The sequence below is a fragment of the Camelus dromedarius genome, chromosome 11 (genome assembly GCF_036321535.1).
Source record: "Camelus dromedarius isolate mCamDro1 chromosome 11, mCamDro1.pat, whole genome shotgun sequence".
Taxonomy (NCBI): domain Eukaryota; kingdom Metazoa; phylum Chordata; class Mammalia; order Artiodactyla; family Camelidae; genus Camelus; species Camelus dromedarius.
This window is the reverse complement of record NC_087446.1, coordinates 51,124,094-51,147,803: the sequence shown is the minus strand read 5'-3', so window position 1 is coordinate 51,147,803 and position 23,710 is coordinate 51,124,094. Positions and strand designations below refer to the sequence as shown.

The window sequence follows — 23,710 nt, the reverse complement described above, 5'->3', positions numbered from 1 at the left end:
CTTACTAACAGTAACAAGAGTAGAAAGGGCTTATGTGTCAAGATATTGAGTAAGTATTAAAATAATGTTGCCAAATTTCACTTGGCAGCACAAATTACATCACACTTTTGTCAAGGCCCAAATTTTACTTCCTAGTTACTGCCTAGTGATGGTGGAGAGTTTCTGATCTCTTGCAAAGTAACCCCACCCCCAGTATTCCTAGGATGTCTCACTTGTCCTAAACTCCTACCATATTTATTCTATTAGACTACAAAAAAAGAAAGAAAAGAAAAGAAAGAAAGAAAGAACCCACAACCCTCTCCTACCGCTCTACCTAACAAAGTAATCAATCCTTTGCTGACGACTGCGGCTGCCCTGGTGGAGCCCTGGTGAGAACCTAACACCGTCACATGCTGCTCCTCTGCATTTCATAGTCCCTCCTACAGCTTTGCCAGGTGCAGCACTTTTCCAGAGACAACCACATTTAGCGCTCACAGCACCCAAGCTGCACTGTTGTCCATAGCGAGGATGGGCAGATGGTTCTCTCAGATCTCTGACCTACTCTGAGTGCAGTGTTGAAGTGTTTGGGACCCAGTGTGTTAAAGATTTTAGTAATGTTGAAGTGTTTGGGACCCAGTGTGTTAAAGATTTTAGTAAAACAGCTCTTACCATTTTTACTTAAAGCTATTTAATTTTGGTTTGGGTCTCCCTAGGGGAGAAATGTCCAGGGGGCTAGACCCAAGGCAGACTGAGTAATAATCACTGAGCTATACTCAGAAACCTTAATCCACCAGCAGAAAATATGGCCTTATCGCAAGCTGAGAATCTCTATGCTCAATTAAAGGGAAGAAATGACAAACTGTTTTTTCTTACTAAATATGTGGAGGAATAATGTTTAAATGGAATACTGAATTGAAGTGTATAGAGGGATAATATTTGAATTCTAAACTATTTTAATTTTTATTCAACAATTCTTTGTTACTCTTTCAGTTTTTTCATCATTAAAATGACATCACTGAACTTCCGGTTTCCAGTCCAACATACAAGGAGCTTGGAAGTCACCAATCCACTCTGACAAGTAAAAAGCTGAACAAATTGAAAAATCAAAAAAATCTTCATAGATCTGTCCAAGAAGTGAGGTCACAGGGCAAACCACTGTTTCCCAAATTAGACAGACACGCAGACAAATACAAAGAGTCACAACTTACTGGAGTAGAAACCCACAAGCAGAAACCTCAGTGGCAACTATGGCCAGGGTAGGAAAACCAAAACTATCATTGATGAATTTCTGGAAGCTCATTGTGGACAATTCTGATAGTTAAAAACTCCAGGGAGACCCCGCCACAGAGGAGGACCCAATACTTCGATGAGTTTTAACTGTAGGAGCCTTACCAGTTTCTCACAGTGACTATGGTTGGGGTAGCGGGGTGAGGGTGGGGGGAATACCTTTATGCTTCCAACAGGGGAAAAGGAAAAGGAACCTTTTTGAAATATGCCAGAGCATTCTGTTCTTAACAATGCCCAACCTCAAGAGAAATTCTTTCAGCAGAGCATAAACTATTGGAGTTTTAAAAGAACCTAACCGACATGGGGGAAAGGAAATACCCAACTCGAGCCCACTCTGGCCATAACGTCCCACCTAAGGAGGAAGTGGGAGGGCTGGGAAGCCCTCGTGAAGTTCAGGGGCAGCTCGCTGACAGGCTGAGACCTCGTTGTTAGCACTACAGAACACTCGCCCTCTCCCCATAATTTACCATCATGTTACTAGAGACCTATTTAAAGCAGCTACTTTCACCCAGTATGTCTTAGTCCACTGGGGCCACTATAACAAAAATACTATAAACTGGGTGGCTTATAAACAACAAAAATTTATTTTTCAGAGTTCTGGAGGCTGGGAAGTCCAAGATCAAGGTGCCAGTAGATTCAGTATCTGGTGAGGGCCCGCTCCCTGATTCACAAATATCCATCTTCTGGCTGTGTCCTCACATGGCAAAAGGGGCAAGGGAGTTCTCTGGGGCCTCTTTTATAAGGACCCTAGTCCCATTTATAAGGGCTCCACCTTCATGATCTAATTACCTCCAAAGACTCTACCTCCAAACACCATCACATTGATTTCAACATTTGGCAGAGGGGGAAGGATTTTGAATTTTAGGGGGACACAAACATGCAGTCTGTAGCACAGACTGAATCATGAATGGCTGTCAAGAAAAAAAAAATTACAAGTCATTCTAAAAGTTTGAAAAGAGAGCACTCATCAGACCCAGACTTAGATGTGGCAAGATATTAGAATTATCTGACAAGGAATTTGAAACAACTATAATTAATGTGCTGAAGGCTCTAGTATAAAACAGACAGCATACAAGAACAGGTGGGCAACATAGAGCAGAGAGATGGAAATTCTAGGAAAGAATCAAAAAGAAATGCCAGAGGTCAAAAACACTATAATAGGAATGAAGATACAACTCAGGAAAGAAAAGCTGAGTTTGAGGATATCTCAATAGAAACTTCCAAAACTGAAAAACAAAGAGAAGAAGAAAGAAGAAAGAAGAAAGAAGAAAAGAAGAAGAAGAATTAGAAGAAGAAGAATTAGAAGAATTAGAAGAATTAGAAGAAGAATTAGAAGAAGAAGAAGAAGAAGAAGAAGAATTAGAAGAAGAAGAAGAAGAAGAAGAAGAAGAAGAAGAAGAAGAAGAAGAAGAAGAAGAAGAAGAAGAAGAAGAAGAAGAAGAAGAAGAAGAAGAAGAAGAAGAAGAAGAAGAAGAAGAAGAAGAAGAAGAAGAAGGAAGAAGAAGAAAGAAGAAGAAGAAGAAGAAGAGGAAGGAGAAGAGGAAGGAGAAGAAAGAAGAAGGAGAAGAAAGAAGAAGAAGAAAGAAGGAGAAGGAGGAGGAGGAGAAGGAGAAGAAGAAGAAGAAGGAGGAGAAGAAGGAGAAGGAGAAGAAGAAAGAAGAAGAAGAGAGAAGGAGGAGGAGGAGAAGGAGGAGAAGGAGAAGAAGAAGGAGGAGAAGAAAGAGAAGAAGAAGAAGGAGGAGGAGGAGGAGGAGGAGGAGAAGAAGGAGAAGAAAGAAGAAGAAGAGAGAAGGAGGAGGAGGAGAAGGAGGAGAAGGAGAAGAAGAAGGAGGAGAAGAAGGAGAAGAAAGAGAAGAAGAAGAAGGAGGAGAAGAAGGAGAAGAAAGAGAAGAAGAAGAAGAAGAAGAAGAAGAAGAAGAAGAAGAAGAAGAAGAAGAAGAAGAAGAAGAAGAAGAAGAAGAAGAAGAAGAAGAAGAAGAAGAAGAAGAAGAAGAAGAAGAAGAAGAAGAAGAAGAAGAAGAAGAAGAAGAAGAAGAAGAAGAAGAAGAAGAAGAAGAAGAAGAAGAAGAGAAGAAGAAGAAGAAGAGGAAGAAGAAGAGGAAGAAGAAACTAGAAAGAATAGAATATCCAAGAACTACGAGATAACTACAGTTAATCTTTGAACAATGCTGACCCCCTGTGCAGTCAAAAATCCACATATAACTTTACAGTTGGCCCTTTGTGTCTGCAGATTCAACCAACTGCACATGGTGTAGTACCACAGCATGGATTTATTGGAAAAAAAAAAAAAAAACAAGTAGAAGCAGACTCACATAGTTCAAACCTGCGTTGTTCAAGGATCAACTGTACTGTGAAATAATAGAAAATACATATTGGTCTCTGCCCCTAGTTCCTGGCATGAAGCTCCTAAAACCCTCGTAATTTCCTAAGAGATAAGAATATTGAGCGTCTTTTCTTCTATTATTTGGTCTTTGACCCCAGTCACAGACATAGAGCTCCTAAATCTACTGGAATTCCTGGGTAATAGGGGCATCTTTTGTTCTGATGGAGCAGCTCATGGCGGGCTCCTAAAAAGCTTCAGAATAGGAGCTGGTCACCAGAACATCAGGTCGTGATTAGAAGCTGGAACTTTCCACCCCAGCCATATCCTCAGGAAAGGGGAGAGGAACTGGAGACTGACTTAATGACTGATCATGCTTACATGATAAAGCCTCCATTAAAAAAATCCCAAAAGTACATGGTTCAGGGAGCTTCTGGGTTGGTGAACACATCCATGTGCCAGGATGTGCACCTCAGTTCTATGGGGACAGAAGTTCTTGCCCTCGGGATCCTTCAGGACCTCACTCTGTTTATCCCTTTATCTGACTGCTCATCTGTACCCTTTCTCATACCCTTTCTCACATCCTTTTCATAAGTGTTTCCCCGAGCTCGGTGAGCTGTTCTAGCAAATGGTGAAACCTGAGGAGGGGGGCATGGAAACCTCCAATTTATGGCTGGTTGGTCAGAAGAAAGAGTGACAACCTGAGACTTGCAACTGAGGTCTGAGGTAGAGAGGGCAGTCTTCTGGGACCAAGCCCTTAACCTGCGGGGTCTGAACCAACTCCAGTTAGTGTCAGAATTAAAGTGAATTGTAAGACACCAAGCTGGTATTTCAGAGTATTGCTTGGTGTATGGGAAAGTAACCTCACATATCTGGTTTCAGCTCTTAAGTGTGGTATTAGGGTGAGAGTAAGGAAAACCAGGGAATGTTACTTCCTAGATAACTAACAAAGCTGTAATATACATGTAATGGGAATACAAGAAAGGAAAGAAAGAAGGAAGGGATGGAGGGAGGGATAGAGGGAGGGGGATGGAGGGGGAAAAGAAAGGGAGGGAGGGAGGAAGAGGACGAAGAGGAAGAAGGGGGAAGAAAAAAAGGAAAAGAAGAAATATATGAAGGAATAATGACCGAGAATTTCCCCCAAATTAATATCAGACACCAAACCACAGATCCAGGAAGCTCAGAGAACACTAAGCACATTATGCAAGAAATAAAAAGCAAAAAACCAAACAAACCACAAAGATATCTAGGCATATTATATTTAAACTGTAGAAATCAAAGATAAAGAAAAAAATCTTGAAAGGAGCCAGAGGGTAATAACACCTTACCTATAAAGGAGTAAAGATAAGAATTATACCCAACTTCTTCTCAGAAATCATGCAAGACAGTGGGAAGTCTTCTTAAAGTCAAAACAACAATAACAAAAAGAGCTAAATGGCTGAATAAGGTGTCTCTAATTTGCATCCCCCTCAACAACACTTTGGCATCCATCCACAGATGAAAGTGTTCTTGTGGGAACTGTGGGATCCAGCACCATATGCCAAGGGACCCAGAAGGAGTCTCACCACCAGTGTATTGAGTGATAGGCATACAGACCTCAGTCCTGGCTGTGGACCCTGCAGTGGCTCATAAACCAGGTCCAGTCCCTCTTGGCTATGCTCTGAAAGTCCCTGGAGAACACTGTGTTAGGCAACCACACAGAGATGAGAGAGATTTGTGGAAGTCTAGGAGTCCAGCAGAGAAGTTCCAGCACACTGTTGGAGCAAAAAAAAAAAAAAAAAGTTTGGACACATTAGGGAGGGTAAGAGGAACAGTTGATTTACTCATGTCACCCCTTCTCCATGGCAGCACAGCTTAATGTCAAAAGAGAACTTCTCTGCCCATGATTTCTCTTCCAGGAGAAAGTCAGAGTGTATGAGTAAGTGCCCAGCTTCCTCAAGATGCAGACAAAGAGGTCCGTTTCTCTTTCATTCTATCCAGAATACTGCACAAAAGGCTGGTGGGTAGATGCTGGGGAAGTAGCATATAGGACTCTTGGAGGGTTTTAAAGGGATGTGGATCCTACCAATAGAACCATGGACTCCATCAGGAAACCCACCTATGAGCCACTAGGGTACCTCATTCACAGATCACCTCAACTGTGTCCAGATACCCCAGCATTCCACCCACTTCACCCTGACACACTCCCATCCTGTGGCTGGCTCTTTGTGTGTACTCTCACTGGCAGTGAGACCAAGCTGTGGCAGATGGCTTGTGAGTATACACAGAAAGCCAGACTCAATCGATAGCCCAAGGAGAAACCACAAGCTTGAGCTTTAGCATGACCCTTTGGAAAGCAAAGGGAGGCCGTCAGCACTTGGCCTGGTGCATTGCAGGATCGAGAGAAGACATGCAAGCTTAGAGATTCTGCCATAAGAAGGAGCAAGAAGGTGGAGCAGAGGTATCCACAGAAGGTCTGAAAAAGTCTCAGAATCTCTAGCAGGACTGACAGAAGTTATTTCTCTCTCAAAGCCAATCAGTAAAGACTGAGGGATATGTATGAAGACAGTAACACAAGACTTCAAGAAACATGAAAAAAAATCGAGGAAACAAGACCCTACCAAAGTGTCACAATAATCTTCTAGTAACCAACCCCAAAGACATGGAGATCTGTGATTTACTTGATAAAGAATTCAAAACAGCTGTTTTAAGGAAGTTCAATGAGCTACAAGGAAGCAAAGAAAGACAATTTAATGAAATTGGGAAAAGAATACATGAACAAAATAACAAGTTTAACAAAGAGACTGACACTGTTTAAAAAAAAAAAAAAAAAAAAACACCAAACAGAAATTCTAGAGCTAGAGAATACAATGAACAAGATGAAAAATGTAACAGAGAACATCAACAGCAGAATGAATAAAGCAGAAGAAAGTGTTTGTGTATTAGAAGACAGGACCTTTGATATTATCCAGTCAGAAGTAAAGAAAAAAGAATGAACAAGAATGAGTAACTCTTATGTGACCTATGGGATACCACCAGAAAAAAAAAAATCTGCAAATTATTAAGAGTCCTACAAAATGAAGAGAAGGGGAAGGGAATAGATAACTTATTTAAAGAAATAATGGCTGAGAACTTTCCAAATTTGGGGAGAGATTTGGACACCCAAGTTCATGAAGCTCATAGGTCCCCAAAACAAACTCAAAGAGACATTCTTCAAGACACATTATAATAAAACTGTCAAAAATCAAAGAAAAAAAGAGAATCTTAAAAACATTAAGAAAAAAGAAGTGTGTAACTTACAATGGAACCCCCAGAAGGCTATCAGCAGATTTCTCAGCAGAAATCTTACAGGTTCAGGAGGGAGTGAGATGATACAGTCAAAATGCTAAAGAAAAAAACTGCCAACCAAGAATATTCTATTGGCAAAGTTGCCCTTCAGTAATGAAGGAGAGAGAATGTTTCCCCAGATCAAAAAAAAAAAAAAAAAAAAAAAAAAAAGCTAAGGAAGTTCATCACCACTAGACCTTGTAAGAAATGCTAAAAGGAGTTTTTCAAGCTGAAATAAAAGGACTTCAGTTAGTACCATGAGACCATATGACAATATACATCACTGATAATGGTGAAGATATAGTCAAATTAGAAAACTTTAATATTGTAATATCTGTTGACCACTGAACTCTAGTATAAAGTTTAAATGGAAAAATATTAAAATATATATAGCGACAGTACTTTGTTAATGATGCACAACACAAAAGGAGGTAGATTGTGAATCAGAAACATAAAAGGGAGAAGAGTTAAAGGGTAGATTTCTTTTTACCGTGATCAAAGTTAAGCTATAAGTATAAGATACACTTTAAGGTATATAGCATCATATATATGATGTTTTATGTAACTCTCCCATAAATTTTGGTATCTTGTGTTTCCATTTTTGTTTGTTTCAAGCTTTTTAATTAATTACTGTAAAGCTACAGTAATCAGAACAATGTAATATCGGTGAAAGAATATACAAATCAATAAATTGAACAGAATAGAGAGCCCAGAAGTAGACCCACATAAATATAGCCAATTGATCTCTGACAAAGGAATAAAGACAATACAATGCAGTATAGATGAGTCTCTTCAATAAATGGTACTAGAACAACTGAACATCCACATTAAGGGGTTAACACCTAAACATATCCACAGCTCATACAAGTCAACATCAAAAAAACAAACAACCTGATTTTAAAATGGACAGAGGGTCTGAATAGACATGTTTCTAAAGAAGACACATAGATGGCCAACAGGCACACGGAAAGATGCTCAAGATCACTAATCATCAGAGAAATGCAAATCAGAACTACAACGGGATGATTACCTCACACCTCTCAGAATGACTACTATCAAAAAGACAACAAATAACAAGTGTTGGTGAGGATGTAGAGAAAATGGAATCCTCCTGCACTGTTGGTGAGAATATACATTAGTGTAGCCACTATGGAAAACATTATGGAGTTTCCTCAGAAAAATTATAAATAGAACTACCATATGCTCTACCACTGTATACCTATCAGAATGGCCGAAGTCCAGAACAGTACCAATACCAAATGGTGGCAAGGATGCAGAGGAACAGGAGTTCTCATTATTGTTGGTGGAATGCAAAATGGTACAGCCACTTCAGAGGACAGTTTAGTAATTTCTTAAAAACTAAACATATGCTTACAATTCAGCAATCACACTCCTTGCTATTTACCCAAAGGTAAGTCTGGGGATCTCTGTGTGTACACACACTCACACACACACACACACACACACACACACACCACACATATATATACATACAATGAATGTTCTGGTATTGTGTTTAAACAGCCTGACATATATAGATCTCTCAGGCGAAAGTCTCTTATTTCTGGAAAAGAGCTGAAGTTTATATGATTAAAAAAAAAGATTTATAGGTACTATTACTGTATATAAAATAGATAAACAAGGTCCTACTATATAGCACAGCACAATATCTTGTAATAGCCTATAATAAAAATAATATGAAAAGGAATACATGTGTATAACTGAATCACCATGCTGTACACCAGAAACTAACACAACATTGTAAACCATCTATACTTCAATTTAACAAAGATTAAATAAGTTATAAAGATCTCAACTAATGTCAAATTTAGGAAAATTTATTCATCTGGTTATTTAAGTGACATGATTAGATAGGCATTAGATAAGATAAACTTATAATTTGTAGCTAAATATTCCATAAATGGTCATAAAATCATCCGCATTTTTAAAAAATCCAGTCCTGTTATTTTTAGTTTCCTATTTGGTTACGGAACCACACCCAGTTGACACTAATGACCCACCACACAAGGAAAAAGAGATCAGTTACACAAAGCTTTAGTTTTGTCATAAAAAAAAGTGCTTCATCAGTTGTTTTAATAATGGGAAATTCTCTTCTGTGTTTTTTCTCTGATTATTTATAAAGCTCTCAGGAAATTCTCTTTTCATGAGGAAGACACTAAACACTTTCCAACAGTAGTGACTCTAACCCTCCATAGAAAGAGACCCCAGTCTTCTCTTAATCTAGAAGGATCCTAGAGCCAGTGTTAAAGCTGCTGTTTCTTTTTCTCTGCTAATGCAGACTGGGGCTGGGGTCTGAGGTGGCAAGAACTGACAGGAAATGTCTTTGCTAACTTCAAGACATTATCTTCCCATGTTCTATGTGGTTACTCAAAAATCTAGAATTTTGAAGTTATTAAAAATTTGTTTTTGGAGGAAAATTGGAAAGTTGAGAGAAGGGTGTGGCACAAGGCATTTCACATTTTGGAGTATAAGGTGGTTTAGCCTGAGGTCAGACCACAGTTGTGGCAATGTTCAGGACTCAAATAATCTGTAGTCTTTCTGGCCTTCAAAACCAAAATACAGAGTTCAGGGCAACCTGAGTTATTAGAAGGTGAGAGTGAAATCCAAGAACACAGAGAACCAAGGTGAGATACCTAATTTCTGTATCTAAAATATAACTGAGTTTCTGGGAAGGGGGAATAATTCAGTGGGAGAGTGCATGCTTGGCATGCACAAGGTCCTAGGTTCAATCCCAGGTACCTCCATTTAAATCAATCAATCAATCAATCAATCAATCAATCCTAATTACCACCCCCCCAAAAACAAAAAATAAAATTAAATTAAATACAGCCAAGTTTCTAGCGCTGGACTATGAGCACAGTGCAAATAGTTTAGGTATAAAAGAACTAAGCTGAGATTTGGCCTGTCATGAAAAGATAGAGTTTGCTTTTAATCCAACTGAGTAAATTGCATGCTCATCTAAAAAGATCAGCACCCTTTGGAACGTTATAACAGAATGCAAAATCTCCACAACATAAAATTCATGACCTTCAAGATACAATCCAAAATGATAAAGCATATGAAGACTCATGAAAATGTGATTTATTTTCCAGAGCAAAGACAATGAACGGAGGCCAAACTAAAGATGCCTCAGATGTTGATAATTGTAGATTTAAGCCAAATAATCTGTAGTCTTTCTGGCTTGACCAGAAAATACAGAGTTCAGGACAACCTGAGTTATTAGACGGCGAGAGTGAAATCCTAGAAAACAGAGAACCAAGGAAGGATGCTATTATAACTATGTTTAATGAAGGTAAGAACAATATGCTGTATGAAATTGAAAACAGACTCACAAGAGAAATAAACATTAGAGTAAAGGACCAAATGGAAATCCTAGAATTGAAACATACAGTATCTGCAACAAAAATTCACTGGATGGTCTTAACAGCAGAATGGTGATAATGAAGGCAAAATAAAAATGTAGATAAAAGATAACTAAGAGAAGCAATCTCCAGCAGATTTTCACTACAAGAAATGCTGAAGGAAGTTTTTTACACTGAAGAGAAATGACACTGGTGGGAATCTTGCATTTTGGGGAAGGAATGAAGATCATTAGAAATGGTAAATATCTGAATAAGTGTAAAGGGCCATTTTCCTCTTAACTTCTTTAAAATACATTGGATAATTTAAAGCAAAAATTACAATATTTTCTTATGGAATTTTTATATATGTAAATGTGATACATATGACAACTATAGCCAAAAGGACAGTAAGGAATGGGAAAATGGAATAATACAATTGCAAAATTTTTCCATTTTATGTGAAGTAACACATATTAATTCAAGATAGACTTTAGAAAAATTAAATGTATATATTGTAATCCTTAGAGCAACCACTAAAAAAAAAAAAGGGAAAAGGTTAACTAAAAAACTAGATAAAATAAAATCTAGATAAATTTTTTCAAACATTGAATAAATTAAAATGCAATTTTAAAAAAATATTCAAATAATCCAAAGTAAGTCAAGGAAGGAAAAAGAGAAGAACCCAAATCAGAGAGGACAAACAGTAAACAAAGTACTAAGTCCAACTATTTCAAGATTTGCACTGAATGTCAACAGACTAAACAATTTAATTAAAAAACAAAGATTGCCAGAATAGGTTTTTTTAAAGGAAGATCCAACTATATGGTCTCTACAAGAAATACTTCAAATATAATATACAGAAGAGCTGAAAGTTAATGATCAAGAAAATCCCCATAAAAATCCAACATGACAATAATAAGGCTAAGAAAGACAGAATAGCCATATGAATATATTGAGTAGATTCAAACAGACTATCTCCAGAGACAAAAGGGAGCATTTCATACTGATAAGGAACCAATTCACAGGAAGACATAACAATCATAACTGTACACCATCCAGTAACTGAGCTTCAATTTTGTGAAGCAAAATCGACAGAATTAAAGAAAGAAAAAGACAATTCTGTAAATATATTTGGAGATATTAATACCTCTCTTTTACCAATTTGTGGAACAACTAGGCAAAGTATCAGTAGGAACATGGATGGCCAGAAGAACATAGTCCACTATCTTGATCTAACTGACGTTTATAGAACACTACACTCAGTAACTGCAGAATAGATATTCTTTCCAAGTGCACCTGGTATATTTTATCATACTTGGTCATGAAACAAGTTTCAATAAATGCAAATTGATTGATATCATACAAATTAGGTTCTTGGAACACAGTAAAATTAAATTGGGAATCAATAATAAGATGTATTTTTTTAAGAAAACTGCAAATATCTGGAAATTAAATAACACACTTACAAATAATAATGGGCCAAAGAGAAATGACAAAGGAAATCAGAAAATACTTAGCATTGAGTAAAAATGAAAACATGGTATGTCAAAATTTGTAAGATGCAGCTAAACCAGTGCTTAGAGTGAAGCTTATAGCTTTAAACGTTTATATTAGAGAAGATTCTAAAATTAGCGATCTAAGCTTTTCATCTTAAAAAGTTTTTTAAAAAAGAGCAAATAAAATCTAAAATAGAAAGAAGGAAATAATAATGATAAGAGTAGAAATCAACAAAATACAAAACAAACAACAGGGAAAATTGAGAGGCAAATGCTGATTATTTGAAAAGATCAGGTAAATCAACAACCCCCTAGCTAGACTGATCAAGATAACACAAGAGCACAGATTCCTAACATCAGGCATGAAAGAAGGATCCTCCAGCACAGACTTTACAGATATTAAAAGGAAAATAAAAGAACATTCTTGACAACATTATGCCAGAATTTCAACAACTTAGATGAAATGGACAGATTCCTTGAGAAATCCAACTTATGAAATTTTATATAAGACAAAAAGAAATTATATCTGTTATTTAAAAACGTCCTTCAAAGGAAATGTCAGGCTCATGAATTCACTGGTGAATTCTGTAAAACATTTAAGGAAGAAGTAATGCTAATGTTATACAAACTTTTCAGAAATTAGAGAATAAGGGAACACTTCTCAACTCATCCTCTGAGGCCAGGATTCCCAAAAACAAAATCTGACAAAGGCAGTATTAAATAAAATAGAAGCAGCTTTCATTTTAAAGGAGCTCTAAGTAAATCTTTCTTTACACAAATATTTACCCCCAAACTGTCTGTAGACTCACATTTACATACCTGTAGGCTCACACTTTTCTATCTAGATTGTCTTACTAGAGACACAGCTGTATGAAGGTATATTTTGGAAACCTAGAGGTTTTTAATTAAATTAACAGCTTTTTAGTTTCTTTCTTTATTAAACCCTTTACACAGCTTTATTTTTATTTCAATAATCTTTGTTTTGTTTTTATACAACCACAAATCCTTTTTCAAGTATGTGAAATATAAACAACAAAGACATAATTGAAATATTCTAGTAGACGGAGAGAAAAATCAATAATTAATAAAATTGTGAAACATCCTCATAGGAATATTGTAGTAACTCAATTCATGTCAGTCAAATGGCATGGCAAGTTTCATGACATTATAATAACATAAAAAGGAAAAACAAAATGTATAAACATTTGAATTGTAACTATGTGCCACGTACATTATATGAAGAAATACTGAAAGAAAACATGCATAAAAGAAAAACTTATAATATGAGTGGGATGATAATTGCTTATTATAGAGTTGCTTTACTGTTGTTGAATGTTCATCACAGTTATTGGAAAGGAAAAAATTAAGAACAAATTTATTTATTTATTTATTATCACTATTTTTATTGAAAAACACAGGTATATTCTGAAGAGGCAAGTTCTGAAGCTGGTTCTTGGATGCTTTAGAGCTTAATCAAACTAAAGAGTTTATTTACAATTTTTTTATTGATCTAGGAAGTATCAAGACTAAATTGGTTTGAAACCAAATTTAGCTAAGATTCAATCTGGAAAATAATCGATTATTGTTTGTCTGTTTACTAACAGATCTTTTGGGGAATGACTTCATCTCACAGATTTTAGTTTTATTATTTTAAAAAATAAATCTATAATAGAAAGCAGAAATCAGGGAAACTCATTTGTGAATTCAGAAGAAATGCAGATCTATGTCTATTGAGTGTTAATATTCTGCTGGTTTGAGAGGTATGCAAATATACTTGTTACAAATAACAAGATGTAAGAATTCCTTACCTATTCTGATAAATGGTAAAAAAAATTAATAATAATTTATGTAGCTGGCAAAAGTATTGTTGTTAGCTGAATATGAGTGTATAAATAAGTTTTACATGTCAAATATCATTTTAAGAAAGAATTCAGTAGGGGGAGGGTATAGCTGAGTGGTAGAACACGTACCTAGCATGTACAAGGTCCTGGGTTCAATCTCCAGTACCTCCATCAACATAAATAGATACCTAATTACCTCCCCCAAAACAAACAAGAAAAGAATATGGTAGCTTTTTTGAATACCCTGTCTTCTGTTGGTTGTAACTATTATAGAGCAGCTCTAGGGTAATGAGACTTAAAAGAACGGGCTGGTTTATTAAACTGATGCAAATTTTCCCATATGTTTTAATAAAGGAATTTCTCAAGGGTGAGCATACATTTGTCTAATAAATCCCATTGTGTCTTTTGGATTATCAGTGTTTGAAAGAGTATTTTCTCCCTATTTCCTAAGAGAGCTTCTGGAAGACAGAATTTTTAAAGGGTAAAAAAAACTCACTTAACATTAAATTAAAAATTTTAATTAAACAAAATACCACTATTTAGGACTGCTTTGAGGAGGACTGCCATCTTTTCTGTAGTCTATTTCTAGCTTTAGTTAGTTGTATGAACATGGGCGAGTTATTTTATCAATTTTATCATCAGTTTCTTAATTTTTAATGAATTACAGATGGAGAAGAAAAAAAGACAGGTAAACATTTATATAATCTTGGGGCCAAAGGCAGTGGGAGAAGCTTTTCTAAGCATGGCACAAAATCTAGAAGTCATAAAGGAAAAGCTTGAAAGGTTTTATTTTCTAAAATCCACAATCCAAATTTCCACTTGGTAAAACAAACAGAACTTCATTATAAACAATGACAAATGGCAAATAACAACCCATGTAAATTATTTGCAGCATATATGATCATATACTAATATGCCCTGTATATAAACAGCTTGAAAAAATTGACAAAATAACAAGAAACAGATAAATATTCCAATAGGAAAAATAAGTAAAATCACAGGTAATTTTCAAAAGAAGAGATGTTAGTATCCAATTTAAAAAAAAGAAAGAAAGAAAGAACCGAACAAATCCAAGTTTTTTCTAAGTGTGACATCTTTGTTACTTGTCAGATTGATTATGGCAAAGCAACGTGAAATATGTAATGTGGTGGAATGAAACAAAATATGTGGCTAGTTTGTTTTAAGGAAAGAGCTCTTTATTTTCAAAAAGATGTCCGTAACATATTTGGGATTGGCAAGAGAAAAGAGAATTAGAATGGGGGGAGGGTGTAGCTCAGTGGTAGAGTGTGTGCTTAGGATGCCTGAGGTCCTGGGTTCAATCCCAGGTACCATTAAACAAATAAATAAAAATAAACCTAATTGCCCCCTTCCCCCAAAATAAAATGAAATAAAAAAGAATTAGATAAGTCACTACTTAGGAAATAAACAGGAATTTGGGGATAGGGTGGGGAGAAGAAAAAATAAAGAGAATGAAGTAAAGCCCCTTATGGAAGGCTGAAGTTTGTACTGGGAGAAATGATCAAGGTTTTTTTTTTTAAAAGGAAGTCAAATATTCAGTTTTAAATGATTTCCTGTATGGTTCTTTGATGTAATCTCTGACATCATCTCTGGAATTTGTAGTGTAAGTCAAGTAATATTAATGCCTTGTCTTTATCTGATAAGGATATTAGTTGCCATTAATAAAAGTGGACTCTGGCTGAGTTAAGCAAAAAGGGATTTATTAAAAGGATATTGGGCAGCTTATTGAAGCATTAGGAGGGCTAGAGAGCTAGGTCTGGAACTGAGCAGCTGGGAAAAACACCCAAATCACGCCTCAAACCTGGATCTGGCAGGGAAACACTTACCACTCTGTGTGTGTGAGTGTGTGAGTGTGAGTGTTTTGCAGGGGAGAGGAGGGGTAGTTTTACCCTACTTTTGGTGTCATTAGATCCCAAATTATACACAAACTAAGGTGTGTCTGATTGATCATATGCCCTTGACCTAGCATCTAGGGAGGCTAAAGTAGTTAACTGTTTTAATTCATACAGTGAGCAATGGACTTTCTCCCTTACCAAGACTCACCAGAAGTTCAGATTCCAGGTACCAGGTAAGTGAGCAATGATCACCACAGTGGTATCTGGAGAAAGATCAAGAGGTAGCTGTGCCAGGGAGGGAGGGTATAGCTCAGTGGCAGAGTGTGTGCACAAGGTCCTGGGTTCAACCCCCAGTACCTCCATTATAAACAAACAAACAAACAAACAAACCTAATTACATTCCCCTGCAAAAAAAAAAAAAAAAAAAAAAACCTAAAAATAAAATAAATAAATAAAATTTAAAAAGAGAAGTAGCCATGCGCCATATTTGGGCTAATAGCTAGACACTGATAATCAATTGCAAAATACAGAGGTGAACTAAACCAAACTACATATATAAAAACAATTGTACACCATAACCAAGTTGAATTTATCCTAGAAATGCAAGGTAGTTAATATCAGAAAAATCAGTTTATGTAATACACCAGAATCACTAGAATAAAGGACAAAAACAGCATGATCATCTCAACAATGCAGAAAGAGCATTTGACAAAATCCAACATCCCTTCACGATGAAAACATTCAACTAATTAGGAATAGAAAGGGACTTCCTCAACCTGATAAAGGGCTTCTATGAAAACCCATGGTTTTCTTTCATCATACCTAATGATGAAAGACTGAACACTTTCTCCCTAAGATCAAAAACAAGACAGCAATGTCTGCCCTCACCGCTTTTGTTCAACATTGTGCTGGAGATTCTAGCAAGGGCAAATAGGCAGCAAGAAATAAAAGGCATCCTGATTGGAAAGGGAGAAGTAAAACTATTTCTATTTGTGGATGACACAATCTTATATGTAGAAAATCCTAATGAATCCGCTAAAAAACTATTAGAATTAATAAATGTGGTTCAGTAAGGTTGCAGGACATAAGATCAATCCACAAAAAATCAACTGTATTTATATACACTTGGAATGAGCAATCTGAAATGAAAGTAAGAAAACAATACCGTTTGCAATAGCATCAGAAAGAGTAAAAGGAATAAATTTAGTCCTCAAAATCACAGAACCTATACACTGGAAACAAGAAAGCATTATTGAAAGAAATTAAAGAACACCTAAATAAACGGAAAGGCATCCTGTGTGCTGGATTAGAGAACAATAGCGTTAAGACAGCAATGCTCCCCAAACTGATCTCTAGAGTCAACTTGATCACTATCAAAATTCCAGCTGCCTTTCCTACACAAATTGACAAGCTAATCCTAAAATTCCTAAGAAAATTCAGGGGACCCAGAATAGCTGAAACAATCTTGAAAAAGAACAAAATTGAAGGACCCATACTTCCCAACTTCAAAACTTACTGCAAAGTTACAGTAATCAAGACATAAGACCAACTGGTATAAGGGTAGCCACATAGATAAATGGAATAGAATTGAGAGACTAGAAATAAACTTTCACATTTACAGTCAATTGATTTTTGACAAGGATGCGTGACAATTTAATGAAGAAAGTGTTTTCAGCAAATGATGTTGGGACAACTGGATATCTACATGCCAAAAATTGAAGTTGCATAAACACAAAATTTATGCATATATACATACAAAAATTTATGGATCAAAGACCTAAATATATGAGCTAAAACTATTAAACTCTTAGAGGAAAACACAGGCATAAATCTTTGTGACCTTGGATTAGGCAATGGCCTTTTTAGATATGACACCAAAGCACAAGCAACAAAAGAAAAAAATAGATAAGTTGGACACCATAGAAATTAAAAACACTTGTGCTTCAAAGGACACCGTCCAGAAAGTGAAAATAACCCATAGAATGGGAGAGTAGATTTGCAAAGCATGTATCAGATGTGGGGCTTGTATCTACAATATATAAAGAATTGTTACAACTCAGTAATTAGAAGACAAATAGCCCAATTAAAAATGGGCAAATGATCTGAATAGACACTTCTCCAAAGCAGATATACAGAAGACCAATAAAGACATGGAAAGATGTTCAACATTGTTAGCTATCAGGGAAAGGCAAATTCAAACCATAAGAAGATACAAATTCACACTCATTAGAACGGCTACAATCAAAAACACAGAAAAATTACAAGTGTTGAGCGTGTGGAGAAATTGGAGCCCTTACACACTACTGATGGGAATGTAAAATGGTGCAGCTTCTTTGGAAAAAAAGTTTGGCAGTTTATCAAAAGGTCAAACATAGTTACCATATAACTCATCAATTTTACTCCTAGGAATAAACCCAAGGGAAATAAAAACATATGCCACACAAAAACTTGCACATGAATATTCATAACAGCATCATTCCTAATATCCAAATAATACCCAAATATCCAAAAAGTGGATACCAACCAAAGGGCTATCAATTGATGAATAGATAAATACAATGTTGTCTATCCATACAACAAAATATTATTCAACAATAAAAAGATATGAACAAATAATACTTTAAAAAGTGAAATATTGCTACATGCTACAACATGAATGAATTTTGAAAACATTATGCTAACCGAAAGAAGTCAGTCACAAAAAATCTACATATTTTATGATTCCATTTATACAAAATGTCCAGAATAGGCAACTTCACAGAGACAGATTAGTGGTTGCCTAAGGCTAGAGGATTGGAGTGGGGGATGGGGAATGACTGCCAATGGGGATGGGATTTGGGGCAGGAAGGTGAGGAAAACCGTGTTCTAAAATTGACTGTGGTGGGGAGGGTATAGTTCAGTGGTAGAGCGTGTGCATAGCAAGCAGGAGGTCCTGGGTTCGATCCCCAGTGCCTCCATTAAAATAAACAAACAAACAAACCTAATTACCTGCCCCCCCTCCACAAAAACTTGTACAATTGACTGTGGTGATGGTTGCATAACTTTTTGTATATACCCTCAAACCACTGTATTGCACACTTTAAATGGGTGAATTGTATGGTGGTGAAGTATATTTAAATATAGGTGTTATTTAAAAAAAAAGAAGAAGAGAAAGAGAAATCAACTGAAGTCAGAAATTAAATCTAGAAGTGACCAGGAATAAAGTACATTCCTAGGACTTTCCAAATATGGGAGGGACTCTAGATTTATCCCAGGACATAAAATACAAATTTTGAGAAAAATTTATCTACCTCTTATGAGAAGAGGTACCTCCATAGACATCAGGACTACATCACTGTTGATGAGTATATGAGAGAACTGGTGCCCTCATGCCCTGTTGGTATATGGGTAAATTGGTGCAGTGTGTCAAAATTTTAAACATGCATCTGATACACATTACTATACATAAAATATATAAACAATAAGGACCTAATGTATAGCACAGGGAACTATATTCAATTTCTTGTAATGAGCCATAATGGAAAAGAAACTGAAAAAAAATGTATGTTTTTATATGCATAACTGAATCGCTTTGCTTTCCACCTGAAACTAACAGTGTAACTTGACTACACTTCAATAAAAAATAAGAATGAAAATAAATAGATAATATTTCAAAAATGAAGTATCAAATGAAAAAAACTTAAATATGCATATCCTTTGACACAGCAAAGGATTAATGCATGAAGACACTCATCAGAGTATGTTTTGTAATATTGAAAATTGGAAATACTTTGTCCATCTACAGGCAAAGCTTCTCAACCCTAGCCAACTCAGTCCCCTTCATGCAGTAAGTATTTTATAACATTCCCTTTACAGTCCTGAAACGGAAGTCATGGATACTTACAATAAAATATACCTAACTGCACTATAAAAGAGAAATAAAAGGAAAGCAATTTGTAACAAAATAATATGTATTTCAATATGTAAATACTCTAGACACAAAATATACTCTAGAGGGCAGTACCACCCAGTTAACTCATTACCTCTAGCAAACTGGTTACATAATTTATGACCCAGCCAAACACAGGAATGATGTAGATGTAGACACACTGACATAATTGATGAATCAAAAAGCAGGTTATAAAACAGCAATTATATAGGTAGTTTTACTTACGTAAGTACATATAAAAAGGTCTAAAAAGAGGCTTATCAGGATGTTGATGTTTTGACAGTTGTTGTCCGTAATGATGAGATTTGTAAAGATTTTTTTTTTGTCCTTATGTATTTGTACATTTGAGATTACTTGTCTATGTAAACATTTAAGTTTATGGCAAGCCCCAAGAGAGAGAATAACAACACAGATTCCTAGGGTTATAGAGTGAGGTCACAGCGTTTGCAGTGGAGATTTATAGACCTTTCGTAGAATAGTTCCTGGCTTTTCCCAGACAGTGGCCAAAGAAGGCGGAGGGGCAGGTCCTGGTACTTGCATAGCTGAAGCCATCTCCTGGTCTCCGGGCGATCATTGTGGCCACGTAGTTACTGCCAGGCAGGAAGGTGATAGTCATGCGCTGGGAGGGCATCCACGTTTCTGGCAATTTCTACAGAAGCAAGTTGCAGTATCTGTTCTTCTTCCACAAATACATGAACACCAACTTGTCCTGAGAGCCCTACCACGTCCGGGCCCCTGGAAGCTTCTGTTGGCAGAACCTTGCAAAGCATTTTGCTATTCAAGACCAAGTGAGGCCTAGCCACCCTGGACTGCCCGAAAGTATTTGATGGAATCTAGCCCTTGTCCCCACTGCCCCGCTGCTGCCCTAGCTCATAAGAAGAGAAACAGGATGGTGGTTTTTACTTCCCTCAAGGTTGTGTGTCTGAAGCATACTCAGAAGTTTGCCGATCTGGGACGCTTGGCTCCCAAGTCTTCACAGAAGTACAAGTGATGACAGCCATCGCAGAGGAGAGGAAGGAGAAGCCAAGATCAGAAAGAAACAGCAGCTGAAAACAAGCTGAGAAGAATCTACGGACAATTGTACAAAGACAAAGAGATCCTCAAGACCCATGGATTCCTGGTCTGAGTCCAACAGAGATTTTTTGTTTCTCATGCTTGGCCTGGTCTTCCATTCTTCCATCAAAGCCCCAAGGTGTGGGGGACCTAAAGGCAGCAGTTTCAGTGTCTAAGTGTATCTGTTCATTTACTTTGTGTGGAAAGTATAGAAACTGGCAGATGTCTGCTTGGTCTGGATCTGGAGGGAGAAAGACAAGGAGGAGGGATAAAGAGGTCTGGGAAAAGAGGCATGTGGATGAGTCTATAAAAATGCACATGATATGTGAAGATCTTTGGTTCACATATTTATGCCCAACAGGGAGCATCAGTCACAGAAGAGGCACTAAACAACCACAAGAAACAATGATTTGTCCAGATGACATTGGCCAGGCTTTGCCACTGGCTACTAGTGTTAGTCCAACAGGTGTGTGATAAGAATGGGGCAGGAATGGAGGTTATACATGGGTCATGGGCTCCCACTTACCAAGGCCATTGTCAAATATCCAACCTTCCAGCAACAGAGACCAATGCTTGGCTCCCAAAATGGCACCAACCCTTTAGAGAAATCTACCAGCTGCTTGGTGGCCAGTTGGACCCATTCCCTACACTGGACCCATTTCCTCCTGGAAGTGGTATCAATCTATCTTGACTGAAATTTAAACATTCCAACCTAGACCTCTTGCCTGAAGGTTCTTAGCCAGATCTGCTGACCTGGGTGTCAGTGCAGCAGTGGGCGCATGACCATGGGCTCCACTGACCCTTTCATATACTGTACCACCTAAACAAACTGCTAGACTGATCGAGGACTGGAATGGCCCGTAAAAAAATCAGCTGAGGTGCCAGCTTGCAAAGAATACCTTCCAGGACTCAAGGTACACTCTAAATTGACATTCATTACATGGTACAGGGTCCCCAAAAGGGGGAATACATGGGTCCATGAGCTGAAAGGTGGAGGTGGGAGTACCTCTGTACTATGGTTCCTAGTGATCCATTTGGAGAATTTTTAGTCTTCTTTCTCCAGAGGTTAGTGGTTTTGGCCTCTAGAGGGGAAATGCTCCCACTAAGGGACACAGGAAGAGCTCCAGTAAACCCCAGTCACTTCAGGCTCCTCATTCCAAGAAACCAGCAGGCACAGATAACTGGCCTTGACCTTCATTAGGCAGGCAATAGGGATAAGAAAGAATATGTTTGCTACTCAGGTAATCCATCTGTGTCTTGGTTTTCACTTGCCTAATTTAGAAGGTACGTGGACAGGTACAACAGCTGCAACTAGAAAAGGACCTGGTGATGAAGGTCTTGGGCCCCTTAGTGAAGAAGGTCTGGGTCACTGCACTAAGTAAGCTGCCTAGACCAGCAGAGTGAGAGGAATCTACAAAGATTAACAGTGGAAGTTGATCAGCCTCAGTTGTGGCCCCAAGAGCAGCTTCAAAGGCTGTAGTTAATCCCATCAACTCTTTTCTAGCAAATTTCTCCAGGAGTAGAGCCACAACAGAATTTTTGAAGAGCTGCTCCTAGAATTTATGATATATAAATGGATGAACCGCCGTGAATATCATGATGCAGAGATCTCCCTATCCAGGACCGAAACAGTCACTCCGCCAGCTGCTGGTAGTGTCAGAGGCTGATAGCTTTCAATGGAATCCTTCTCCAGAATGTGCCCTTGGCTCAAGAGAGCCACCTTACCTTTCTGGGTTTAGTCAAAATGATTGATCATTGAGGTGGCATAAAGTCTTCAGAGCTCCCTGTAGGAATGGCTGAGGTCTTTGTTAGATTACATCACAAGTCTACTTCTTCCTCTGCCCAAGCCTGCTTCCTTTACTCTCTCCACAGGTGGAGCCTCAGAGCACTCCCCAGTGACGTTTCTGTGCCCTAATCTCCATCCCAAAGTGTATTTCCTAAGGAACACAATCTATGGTAGGTTCCCTTCCCTGTGCATCTTATAACCAATAGGGCCTTTTGCATTGTAAGTTTTAAGATAAATCAAGAAATAACGAAGGGGATTTGTTGGCTCATGTGACTGGGTAGGTGTCAGGATTAATTTGATGTCAGGGATCCAGTTTTACTCCATTTCTTTCCTGTGCCCTCCCCAGAAGCAGCATTATTCATTCTAAAGCTAGCTTTGCTCACAAGCACCGTAGCTGCAGTAATTCCGGGGCTTATATTCTCAGCTCTCCCCAACCAAATGGCAAGCCAGCAGGCTTTTATTAGCTTTATTTGAAGAACATGGAAAAGAGTCACCAGCTTTTCAAATTTCCCTGACACAAATTGGCCAAAGTCAGGGTTTTGTCAACTACTCACTGTGACAAGAGGGATGGGAATACCTTGAATGGCTTAAACAACCAGAGTTGGTTGCTGGAATGAACTTAATCCTTGCCTTCTACCACCACAAGGATGCTACACCAGGGGGAGGCATGGAAGAGATGTTATGGAGACAAACTCTGTTGGTTTGCTAGGACTGCCATAACAAACTACCACAGACTGGGTGCTAAAACAGGGGGAATCTATTCTCTCACAGCTCTGAAGGCTAGAAGCCTGAGATGAAGGTGTTAGCAGCGCTGGTTCTCCGGAAGCCTCTCTCCTTGGCTTGCAGATGGTCATCTTCTGCCTTCACATAGTCTTCCTCTATGTGCACCCATCTTGTTACAAGGACACCAGTCATACCGGATTAGGGCCTGCCCTAAAGATCTTATTCAAACTCAATCACCTCTTTAAAGACCTTATCTCCAAATATTACATTCTGAGTTACTGGGTATTAGGACTTAAATACATGAGCTTTTTTTGGGGGGTGGGGAGAGCAGGCATAATTCAGGCCATAACACAAATTCAACATCTAGCAACAATTACATATTGAAATTATGTTCATCTGCTTGGTGGTTGTGCTAAATTGCAAGTTCTTTAAGGGCAAGGACAGTATCTTATTTATCTTTATATCACTAGTGCCTAGCACAGAGCCTGGTACACACTGCGCAGTCAATACAGGATAATAAGTGCTTGTTGAAGACTGTAGAGAGTTCATTGCACTTGGCACGTATGAGGTCACCAGTGACGTTTTCTAGGAGTTTCAATGGAATGATGGCAACATGAGCCTAACTGCAGTGGATTTAAGAGTGAAAGGTCAGATTTAACAGTATAAAAATTTAAACCTTCTTATGACAAAAGCCACCATGAGCAACGCTAAAAGATGATTGTGAAAAAATAGTACATACAGGTACGGACCACCAAGAGTTAAGAGCTCTAGCTAAC

At 37.6% G+C, this 23,710-nt stretch overlaps 1 long non-coding RNA gene across 1 annotated transcript in view; it reads right to left on the bottom strand.

The window, feature by feature from the left end:
• The window catches only part of LOC135322386 (uncharacterized), a 35,825-nt gene that overhangs the window by 5,619 nt on the left and 6,496 nt on the right, over nt 1-23,710 (bottom strand). The window contains exon 2 of the long non-coding RNA XR_010382896.1: nt 5,183-5,340. This is a non-coding gene — a long non-coding RNA (uncharacterized LOC135322386). The remainder of the gene's footprint in view (nt 1-5,182; nt 5,341-23,710) is intronic.